General features: G+C 37.8%; 1 non-coding gene across 1 annotated transcript; it reads right to left on the minus strand.

The window, feature by feature from the left end:
- Window positions 1-5093: 5093 nt before the first annotated feature.
- Window positions 5094-5169, minus strand: TRNAA-AGC (transfer RNA alanine (anticodon AGC)). The gene has a single exon. It is a non-coding gene; the product is annotated as a tRNA-Ala (tRNA).
- Window positions 5170-12644: the final 7475 nt, after the last annotated feature.

A 12644-nucleotide genomic window follows, 5' to 3' on the forward strand; every position in this document is an offset into this window, starting at 1 on the left:
ATTAAAGTTGTTCAAGGCAAAAATTGCCTGACAAATTTCCATGGCATGGATCTTACCCATGACAAAATGTGCTCCATGGTAAAAAAAAATGGCAGACCATGATTGAAGTACATATGTCAAAGATACCAGTGGCTATTTGCTCCATTTATTTTATGTTGATTTTACTTAAAATATTGCAACAATTAGATTTAGAAGACCTCAGTATCAACAGGTCAACCAAATCCAGAACATGATAGAAATCTTGACCTGAGAGTTGTAAACAAATGATTTGAAAGAATTGATTACTAAATTTATTCCTGATATCATTGGAAAATACACTGACAAGTCTTGCCAATCTTTTTATCCATCCCATGATGTGTTTGTTTAAAAAGTGAAAATGTTGAAGAAACACAAGTTTGAATTGGGAAAACTCATGGAACTTCATGGTGAAGGTGGCAGTGCTGGAAAAAGTACTGGGAATGAGACAGGTACTAAGTTCAATGAGCTGATAGATATAAACCCTCAGCCTAAGAATCTATTTTAAATTTAGTTATTTAATGGGGACCAATAAAAAATCTTATTTGTGAAAAACAAGTGCACCAAATAAAATGTTCCCTTTAAAAATTACTGTTCCAATGGTATTTTTCTCAAATATAACCACTGCTTTCATATTGACTCACATTCTTTCAGTCTTTTTTAAAAAATATTTTTTATTTTAAAAGCTGTGCTATAATACATATAACATAAAATTTATCTTCTTAACCATTTTAAGTGTACCATTCAGTAATGTTAAATGCATTCACATTGTTGTGCAGCCGATCTCCAGAACTCTTTTTGTCTTTCAAAACTGAAACTCTATATTCAATAAACAACTCTATATTCTGCTTTTCCTCGTTCCCTGGCAATCACCCTTTCAGCTATTTTTTTCTCACTTCTAATAGGAACAACATTCCAAAAGGTTTGATATAAGAGTTAAATAAGATAATGTATACAAATTGCTTGATACATACTTAAGCACTCAACAAATGTTAGATTTTAAAAATTTTATTTATTGACTTATAGAGAAAAGAGGGAAAAAGGGAGAAAGATGGGTCAGGAAGCATCAACTCCTAGTAGTAGTAGTTTCCATATGTGCTTTGACTGGGCAAGCCCAGGGTTTTGAACTGGCGACTTCAGCATTCCAGATCAATGTCTTAGCCACTACACCACCACAAGTCAGGCAAATATTATTATTTATGATTTTGTCTTGTGATTTAAAAAAATATTTATTGATTGATTTTTAAACAGAAGAAGGGAGTGTGAGAGAGAAACATTGATTTGTTGTCCCTCATATTTATGCATTTATTAGTTGATTCCTGTATGTGTTGTGACCAAGGATAAAACCTACAACTTTGATATATCCGAATGACACTCTAATCAACTGAGATACCTGGGCATGGCCTGACTTATCATTTTTTTTAAACATCATGAATCAACTTAGGTGAAATTGGGTTTACATAAACACAAATGCAGCCTATAATTGGAAAAAGATGAGCAAAAAATATGCAGTAAACAATAGAGCATAGATGGAAGAAGAAAGAAGATGATGGATACCCTTAGCACAGAGATAGGGAGTTGGGATGGGGATCCTGATCACCTTTGGATTAATTGGTGGTTGTAAATGAGCCTTACTTTCCTCTAGCAACTGTGTACAAACAACTCATATGACCTGGGTTATTTTCCATTTGTCCTAATGCAGAAGTAGCACATAGCAGTGGGTTTTTGTTTAGCTTAATGTATAGTGTGTTATTAAAAATGTGAATTCATTCTCAACATTTATTAACCAGAATATTTATATTTATTTGCTGATTGATTGATTTTAGAGAGAGACACATACAAACAGACAGGAACATCCATCTGTTCCTGTATGTGCCCTGACTGGTAATCGAACCCACAACCTCTGTGTATTGAGATGATGCTCGACCCAACCAAACTATCTGGTTAGGACCAGAATATTTCTTATAAAAAATCCATATTTAAGGCTTTATCCACTTGGAAGGTCTGCTAAAATTTGTTCTTTATTCTGTTGGGGCAACAATTGGCAGGAGCTACATAGATGGCTACAACTCAGCCCACGTCCCTCAATTATTCTACTACTTAACCTGTGAAAAAGGTGACTGGTGACATTAATCAGGCAACCTATTTTTCTCACATCATCAGACAAATTCATATCCCTAGTATAGGATCACTACCACTCCCATAACATGTAATGTGTTTTCCTATCTTTGTTAGGAAACTTGATATCCCTGCTATAAATATGTTCTCCCAAGTTGGTACTTTGAAGACCTGTGAAAGATTTGAGATTTTACATTACTTGAAAGGTAACAAGTTAGCTTAGCACAGTTTCATGGATACTTACTGAAAGACATGAGACTCCTGGGTTGGAGACAAAGGACAGTTACTTCCTCATAGCAATAGCAGAAGCAGTATCCAGAATAACAGTTTTGCACTGGTTCCCTAAGTCTCCATCCTCACAAGGCAACATCAAAAGGACCAGATGACACCTACACATGTGTGGGTTACATGGTAAGAGAGGGAGCCTGAGCTTAGGGAACTTGATCTTTTATAATGGTCAGTAAGTATGATTGACTATTGCTTTAGAGGGAGATACATTTTTTTTTTTATTATCAGGAGAGTAAACAAACCTTCCCTTTGCTCTGAAGGGAAACACTATCTGTATCTAATTCTAAGGCTGTTTGCTATACAAAGGTATTTGAAAAGTTAGTCTGGAACAAAGCAGGCAGAGTTTCTGCCTGTAAGATGTGGAGAAATACAACAGACCTAAAGAGACCATGTGCTCAGCATCATTTGTCCTGCCAATCTTGCCTTCACTTTAAAACAAGTTCTCGCCTGACCTGTGGTGGCGCAGTGGATAAAGTGTCGACCTGGAAATGCTGAGGTCGCCGGTTTGAAACCCTGGGCCTGCCTGGTCAAGGCACATATGGGAGTTGATGCTTCCTGCTCCTCCTCCTTCTCTCTCTCTGTTTCTCTCTCTCTCCCTCTCTCTCTCCTTTCTAAAATGAATAAATAAAATAAAAAAATAAATAAATAAAACAAGTTCTCATTTTCTAACAGGAACATTATAGATGAGGTATACTGGACTTCATATATTTATTAAGTAACTATTTATTCCACACCTACAATGACAATAGATGTGTTGGGCCTTCAAAATACAAACTTGAAAAAGACCCACTCTTTCCCTTCAAGGCACTATGCGTTAGGCAAGCAAGTCATCTATGCAATACAGTGTAACAAAAGCCATCTATGGCCTAAGGAGAAGTAGCCAGCATGAAGATGTGGGTGAGAGGAGGATGACATCAGGGAAGAGGACTCACCTCAGCAGGACACTGAAAAAGGAATACGGAATAAGGGGAAATGAGAAGTGGAGTGGACCAGCCCAGGATGTCAGGCAAAGAGAAGGAAAGTGAGAAAAATGATTAAGGAGAAGGGCTGAGGTCATAAATTAGTGGACGATGATCAGAAATTTGGATATGCTCAAGGGCAATATGGGCACATCTTCAGAAACAGAAAGGCCAGTTAAGAAGTTTTGGCAAGAGTCTAGGGATGAGATGGTTTATGGCTTGAAATAAGAAGGTGGCAATGGAGACTCAAGAAAGAAGATACAGCTGAGTCTGTGTTTCAAGTGTCACACTCAATATAACACTTTCAACACACAGCATCACACCTGCCATACCCCATGCAAACAAACTTTCCACGCTCATTTCTCCCTTTTGCTTTGCCCCCCTTCTCCTACTTCCACCTCCCTTTCTCTCTGAGTATTGCTACCTTGTTGTCTGTATATATGTGTGATGTACATATGATTTAGGCTAATCCCTTCACCTTCTTTGATCCCATTCCCTCTGACAATTATCCATCAGTTCCTTGTGACCCTGCCTCTGTTTCTATTTTGTTCTTCACTTTATTGCATTGATTAGATCCCACATATAAGTAAGATTATATGGTATTTATCTTTGTCTGCCTGGCTTGTTTTACTTATCATAATAATCTCCAGGTCCATCCATGCCATTGCAAAAGGTAAAACTTCCTTCTTTTTCATATCCACGTATTATTCCATTGTGTAAATGCACCATAGTTTTTTTATCCACTTATCCACACTTGGGCTATTTCCAGATCTTGGTGATTGCAAACAATGCTGCAATGAAAATAGGGGTGCATGTATTCTTTTGAATTAGTGTTTTGAGATTCTTCAGATATATTCCTAGAAGGGAGATAGCTGGGTCATTAGGCAGTTCCATTTTAATTTTTTTTTTTTTTTTAAATTTTTTTGAGGAAACACCATACTGTTTTCCACAGTGGCTGCATGAGTCTGCATTCCCACCAGCAATGTAAGAAGGTTCCCTTTTCATCAGACCCTGGCCAACACTTGTTAGTTGATTTGTTAATGAAAGACATTCTGACAGGTATGAGGTAAAATCTCATTGTGCCTTTAATTTGCAATTCTCTGATGATTAGTGACAATTGAGCATGTTTCCATATACTTATTGGCCATCTCTATGTTCATTTTGGAGAAGTGTCTAAGTCCTTTGCCCATTTTTTAATTGAATTGTTTACCTTCCCTATGTTGAATTTTAGATGCTCTTTATAAATTTTGATTATTAACTCCTTATTAGATATATTGGCAAATATGTCCTTCCATGGAGTGGGTTGTCTTTATTTTGTTAATGGTGTCTTTTGTTGTACAAAAGCTTTTTAATTTGATACAGTCCCATTTGTTTGTTTTTTCCTTTATTTCACTTGCCCACAGAGATTTTTTTTTTAATTTTTTTTGCATTTTTTCTGAAGCTGGAAACAGGGAGAGACAATCAGACAGACTCCCGCATGCGCCCGACCGGGATCCACCCGGCACGCCCACCAGGGGGCGATGCTCTGCCCATCCTGGGCGTCGCCATGTTGCGACCAGAGCCACTCTAGCGCCTGGGGCAGAGGCCACAGAGCCATCCCCAGCGCCCGGGCCATCTTTGCTCCAATGGAGCCTTGGCTGCGGGAGGGGAAGAGAGAGACAGAGAGGAAGGCGCGGCGGAGGGGTGGAGAAGCAAATGTGAGCTTCTCCTGTGTGCCCTGGCCGGGAATCGAACCCGGGTCCTCGGCACGCTAGGCCGACGCTCTACCGCTGAGCCAACCGGCCAGGGCTGCCCGCAGAGATATTTATTGGCAAAAATATTGCTACAAGAGATGTCTGAGAGTCTACTTCCTATGTTTTCTTCTAGGATTTTATGTTTTCACAACTTACATTTAAGTCTTTTATCCATTTTGAGTTTATTTTTGTGAATGGTGTAATTTGGTGATCTAGTTTCATTTCTTCTCATGAACTTATCCAATTTTCCCTGCACCATTTATCAAAAAGACTGTCTTTACTTTACTGTATATTCTTGCCTCCTTTATCAAATATAAATTGATCATAAAGGAGTGGGTTTATTTCTGGGCTCTCTGTTCTGTTCCATTGATCTTTATGTCTGTTCTTATGCCAGTATCAGGTTGTTTTGAGTACAATGCCTTGTAGTATAACTTGATATCAGGAAGTGTGATACCTCCCAATTTATTCTTCATTTTCAAGATGCTGAGGCTATTTGTGTCCTTTTTTGGTTCCGTATAAATTTTTGGAATATTGTTCTAGATCTGTGAAATATACCCTTGATATTGTAATAGGAATTGTATTGAATCTATAGATTGCTTTGGATAGCATGGAAATTTTAATAATGTTAATTCTTCCTATCCATGAATATGCCATATGCTTCTACTTGCTTGCATCTTTCTCAACTTCTTTTTTTAATGTCTTATAATTTTCCAAGTACAAGCTTTCTACTTCCTTGATTAAATTTATTCCTAGGTACTTTATTTTGCTGTCATTGTTGCAATAGTAGATGAGATTGTTTCCTTAATTTCTCATTTTGACAGTTCAATATCGGTGTATAAAAAAAGCCACTGTTCTCTAAATATTAATCTTATATCCTGTCACTTTACTGAATTCATTTATCAGGTCTAATAATTTTTTGGTGAGGATATTCTGATTTTTTATGTACAGTAACATTTTATCAGCAAATAATGACAGTTTTAATATTTTCTTTTCAATTTGAATACCTTTTATTTCTTCTTTTATGATTGCTATGGCTAGGACTTTTAGTACTATGCTGAGTAAAAGTGATGAAAGGGGACACCACTGTCTTATTCCTAACCTTAAGTGAAACAATTGTACTTTTTGCCCATTGAGTATGATGTTGGCTGTGGGTTTGTCATATATGGCAAAGATATATTTGAGATATGTTTGAGTTATGTTGAGATATGTTTCTTCTATTCCCACTTTGTTGAGAATTTTGATCATAAATGAATGCTGGATTGTAGCAAATGTTTTTTCTGCATCTATTGATATGATCATATGATTTTTATTTTTTATTTTGTTTACATGATGAATCACATCTATTGATTTATAAATATTGATATAAGCCTTGCTTCCCTGGAATAAATCCCACTTGATCATGGTGTTTGATCTTTCTAATGTATTGCTGGATTCAGTTGGCTAATATTTCAGTTGAAAAATTTAACATCCATGTTCACTATGGATATTGGCCTATAGTTTTTTTTCCTTGTAGCATCTTTACCTGATTTTGGAATTAGAATAATGCATGCTTCCAAAAATGGACTTGTAAGCCTTCCTCTTAAATTTTTTGAAATACTTTGAGAAGTATAAGTGTTCTTTCTGCTTTGAATGTTTGGTAAAATTTGCCTGTGAAACTATTTGGTCCAGGACTTTTCTTTGCTGAGAGATTTTTGATAACTGTTTCCATTTCATTTGTTGTAATCAGTCTGCTCAGGTTTTCTGATTCTTTCAGATTCACTTTTGGAAAATTGTATGTTTCTAGGAATTCACTCATTTTGCCAAGGTTGTCCAATTTTTGCCATGTAGTTCTTCATAGTATTTTCTTACAATCCTTTGTATTCTTGTGATATCAGCTGGTACTTTTCCTCTACTACTTAAATTTTATTTGGGTCTTCTCTCTCTTTTTCTTGATGAGTCTGGTTAAAGGTTGGTCAATCTTGTTTACCTTTTCAAAGAACCAGGTCTTGGTTTCCTTGATCTTTTGTATTATTTTATTAGTCTCTATGTCATTTATTTCCATTCTGACTTTTATTATTTCCTTCCATTTACTTCCTCTGGGCTTTGCTTGTTCTTCTTTTGCTTTCTAGTTCTTTTAGGTGAAAGGTTAGATTGTTTATTTGAGACACTTTATTTGCTTCTTGAAGTATGCCTGTAATGTTATGAACTTCCCTCTCACAACAGCTTTTATTGTGTTCCATAGATTTTGGGTTGTTGTATGTTTGTTTTCACTTGTTTCAAGAAAATTTTTTATTTCTTTTTTGATCCCATTGTTAACCCAGTCATTATTTAATAACATGCTATTTAGTTTTCAAGTGTTTGAATATTTTTCAGGTTTTTTTAATTGCAGTTAATTTTTAGTTTTATGTCACAGAAGATGCTTGATATGATTTCAATCTTCTTAAATTTTTTGAGATTTGTTTTGTGTCCTAATATGTGGTCTATCTTAGAAAATGTACCATGTGCACTTGAAAAGAATCTATGTTCTGCTGCTTTGGAATGAAATGTTCTGAAGGTATCAATTAAATCCAGGTAATCTAGTTTGTCATTTAAGGTCACTGTTTCATTGCTCATATTTTGTCTGGAGGATCTATCCATTGGTCAGTGGAGCATTAAAGTCCCCTACTATTACAGAATTGCTGTCAATCTCTCCCTTTATGTCCATCAAAATCTGCTTTATGCCCATCAATAGATGACTGGATAAAGAAGATGTGGCACATATACACTATGGAATACTACTCAGCCATAAGAAATGATGACATCGGATCATTTATAGCAAAATGGTGGGATCTTGACAACATTATACGGAGTGAAATAAGTAAATCAGAAAAAACCAGGAACTGCATTTTTCCATATGTAGATGGGACATAAAACTGAGACCAAGAGACATTGACAAGAGTGTGGTGGTTACGGGGGGAGGGGGGAGAGGGAGAGGGAAGGAGGAGGGGGAGGGGCACAAAGAGAACTAGATAGAGGGTGACAGGACAATCTGACTTTGGGTGATGGGTATGCAACATAATTGAACTTTAAGATAACCTGGACATATTACCTTTGAATATATGTATCTTGATTTACTGATGTCACCCCATTAAAAATAAATAAATAAATAAATAAATAAATAATAAAAAATAAAAAAAATCTGCTTTATATATTTAGGTGCTCTTATATTGGGTGCATAATTATTTACAATGGTTATATTATCTTGTTGTATTGCTCCCTTTATTTACCTTTTCAAAGAACCAGGTCTTGGTTTCCTTGATCTTTTGTATTATTGTAGTGACCTTCTTTGTCTTGTGTGTGTGTGTGTATGTGTGTGTGTGTGTGTGTCACAGACAGAGAAACAGAGAGAGAGAGACAGATAAGGACAGATAGGCAGGAAGGGAGAGAGATGAGTAGCATCAATTCTTTGTTGTGGCCCCTTAGTCTCTTTAGTTGTTCATTGATTGTTTTCTCATATGTGCATTGACCAGGGGATTACAGCAGAACAAGTGACCTCATGCTCAAGCCGATGAACCCCTGCTCAAGTTGGACAGCCCACACTCAAGCTGACAACCTCGGGGTTTTGAACCTGGATCCTCTGCATCCCAGTCCAACACTCTGTCCACTGCACCACTGCTTGGTCAGGCTTTCTCTTTTTATAGCTTTTATTTTAAATACTATTTTGTCATACATCTGTATAAGTATTGCTCCTCAAGTTTTTTTTTTTCCATTTGCATGGTATATATTTTTTCCATCCCTTCACTTTTAGTCTATCTGTATCTTTTGTACTGAGGTTGACCTCTTGTAGACAGCATATATATGAATCATATTTTCTTATCCATTATGGTACCCTCTGCCTTTTGATTGGGGCATTTAATCCATTTATATTTAAGGTTATTATTGATATGCACTTTTCATTGTGTTTTTATTCTTTAAACCTATAATCCTCTCTTTATTTCTTTGTTCCTTTCCTCTTCTTATAGCGGACCCTTTAACATTCCTCGCAATCTTAGTTTGGTGGTAATGAACTCCTTCAGCCTTTTTGTTTTTTTGGTCTGGGAAGCTGTTATTTGTCTTTCAATTATAAATAGTAGCTTTGCTGGATAAAATAGTCTTGGTTGTAGTTTCTGGTTTTGCATCATTTTGAATATTTCTTACCAATTCCTTCTGGCCTGAAGAGTTTCTTTTGAGAGGTCAGATGACAGCCTTATGGGGACTCCTGTGTAATTAATTGCTTTTCTCTTGAAGCTTTTAGGATTCTTCTTTGTCTCTTATCTTTGGCATTTTAATTATGATGTTTCTTGGTGTGGGTCTCTTTGAGTTCATCTTTAATGGGACTCTGTGCTTCTTGAACTTGTGTGACTCTTTCCTTTTTTGGGTTAAGGAAATTTTTAGCTGTGATTTCTTCAAACAAGTTCTCTATCTTTTATTAGTTCTCTTCTCCTTCAGGAACCTCTATGACAGGGGTCCCCAAACTTTTTACACAGGGGGCCAGTTCACTGTCCCTCAGACCGTTGGAGGGCCGGACTACAAAAAAAACTATGAACAAATCCCTATGCACACTGCACATACCTTATTTTAAAGTAAAAAAACAAAACAGGAACAAATATAATATTTAAAATAAAGAACAAGTAAATTTAAATCAACAAACTTACCAGTATTTCAATGGGAATTATGCTCCTCTCACTGACCACCAATGAAAGAGGTGCCCCTTCCAGAAGTGTGGTGGATGCTGGATAAATGGCCTTAGGGGGCCACATGCAGCCTGTGGGCTGTAGTTTGGGGACCCCTGCTCTATGATATGGATGTTGTTTCCCTTGATGTGTCACAGAGGTCTCTTAGAGTTTCCTCAGCCTTCATGAGCCTCTTTTCTTTTTGCACTCTGTTTTTGTGTTTGCACTGATTTTGTCCTCTGAATCATTGATTGGATCCTCTGCTTCATCCAACCTGCCGTTGATTCATTCTAGTGGATTCTTCATTATAGATATTGTAGTTTTCCATTTCTGACTGGTTCTTTTTTATGATTTCAATGTACTTTTTAATGCTTACTACCTCTTTGTTTAAGTTCTCATTGAGATCATCCATTCTCATCTAAGACCCTTGAACATTCTAATAACTATTATTTTTAACCTCTGCCTCTAATAGTTTGGTTGTTTCCATTTTGTTTAATTCTTTTTTTGGGGATTTCTCTTGTTGATTCATTTGAGGCATATTTCTTTGTCCATTTTGTCTGTGTATTAGGTAGCTCTGTTCTGATTCTCAAATTTGTTGTGATGTTTTTGGGAGGAATGTAGTCTCAGTGCTAAAAACCTCCAGGCCACCTAAAACCCTTGTTCTAATAATATTTTCTAAGAATTATATTTACCTTCCTGTTGTATGTGAGTCTTGAAGGTTTTTGGCCTTTTTGTAGGTGGACTTAGCCTTTCAAGCTGGCTGACTCTAAACGTCAACATTGATCACATGTACTGAATGTTGTTTAATGACTGTCCTCTGGGGTGTAGTTATTTTCAGCCGGGTCTGGTGCCTGCTGGACTCCTTACTTTGGTGTGCCACTTGTGTGGCTAATTGAGTCTAGCATTGATTCAGTCTGCCACCCACTACTGGTTGTGTTGGTTTTGAGTCCTCTTGGATGGGGTTCAGGTATGCGTTGATGTTAGACCTTGTCTGGAACCTAAAGTGGGCTAGTATCTGGTGCTTCCACTCTGTTCACTCTTTGTGCCTGCATTTTCTGTGCCTAGGTGTGAAGGTCCAACCTCTATACAGGGAGTCTTAGGGTTATGACACAGTTTGGTTCCTAGGACAGTGACATAACCTGAATTTTGGTATAAGTCAAAACATACCCTAGCCTAAGTCACTTATTTATCCTAACACAGTTGTAAAATCATAATCTAGAACATAAAAACACAACTGAGCCACAGAAAAAGTAAACGAACATATATATATTGAATGGTACACTGCACTATAGTAACAGAAAATATAAAAAAAAAAATGAGTGTAAAAAAAAAAAGTACAATGCTAACAGCATAAACCAAAACACTCATGTCCCAATTTTTTTTTAGGTTTTTACAGCAGTGAGCATCATAAACTTGAAACATTGTATGTTGAGACTGTCATAACCTGAGGACCCTGATGACCCCCTGTATAAGAATCAACTTCCTCTTTTTTAGACCCAACAGCAGCTCTGTTGAAGGGTTCAAGTTCCTTAATATTTGCCTCTACTTCTCAGATGCTTCATCACCTCCTGCAGTTGCCTGCTTTTCCTGAGAGTCTACTGTAGAAAAGACTGCAGAGTGGACTCAAACTGACCTCACTTCACCACCCCCTCCACATGGTGCAAGCTTGGTTGGTTAGGGCAACTGAGGTCAGGAGGACATTATTGAGACCCCAACTTGAGTAGTCTCTTGGTCAGGATCTTGGTATGGGGAAAGTTGCCCCTACTCCAAGGCATAATCCTTCAGCCACTGCTAGAGATACTGCAATTCTATTTTCTCTAGACAGGTGAGTAGCAGGTTCATGTTGGGTTCTGCAGAGCGACAGTCCCCTCTGCAGAAGTTCTTTCAGCTGCAGAGCCCCTGGTCTCAGGGAGAAAGGTAGAGACTATCTTCTACTGGGGTTGATTGTGACCCTTCTCCCAGATGATGGCTATGTCCCTCGTCTGGTCCCAACAATAGGCTCCAAGGAACTCACACTTTGAATGTCTGAGCTCTAAGCCTCTCTCCCTTCCCCCTTGTGGAACTTAGCTCAGCAGAGCAGGGTATCCAGGAATTGGGCTGGCTAACTGTGAGGCTTCACCTTGTCCAACGTATGCAAGCTGCTGTGCAGGTGTTGATCATAGAAAGCAGAATTTGCCTCAGCTGGATTTGGTGCCTGCCAAGCTCTCCCTTTGGATATGCTGCTAGTAATGCTCATTTGGTCTTTCTCTGATATTTTCTGCAGTTGGCCACTGGATGTGTTGGTTCTGGGTGTCTTAGGAAGGAAACTGGTGCATACCACCGTAAGACACTGCCTGTGACTGGCTCTGTGCAACATTTTTGAAGCTAAGCAATCCAGAGTTTGTGGCTGCCTCTGCTGGGCTTAGTTGCACATGGAAGAATTATCTTGCACACCTAGACTGGCTTTTACCTGCACCAAGAATGGGAGGGGCAAGTCTACAAATGACCCAAGGTTTCTTGAAATCTACCTCCTGCTGCCTCTGTCTGCTGACTCTTTTCTAGGCTTGACCCCTGAATAAAACTTTTGGAAAAGTATAGAGGCTGGGGCTAGTCAGGCATCAGAAAAGATGGTGGATGTGACTCTCACATCAAGGTCCCAGGTGTTGGTATGTTCTGAATTTTTTCTCAGACTTCAGCTGGGTATAGCCACTAAGAGTCCAGTGTGTGTGACTTCTGAAACCTAGAGATTTGGTTTGCCAACAGCCCTACAGTTTCTACTGAATCTTCTCTGAGTCAGAAGAACTAGTAATATTTTCTGGAAAGTAGGGGGAATAACTTTAGCTTTAACACCAGGCAATTGAGTCACTGTCACCTTCTGAGTA

Source organism: Saccopteryx bilineata, chromosome X, assembly GCF_036850765.1.
Source record: "Saccopteryx bilineata isolate mSacBil1 chromosome X, mSacBil1_pri_phased_curated, whole genome shotgun sequence".
Taxonomy (NCBI): domain Eukaryota; kingdom Metazoa; phylum Chordata; class Mammalia; order Chiroptera; family Emballonuridae; genus Saccopteryx; species Saccopteryx bilineata.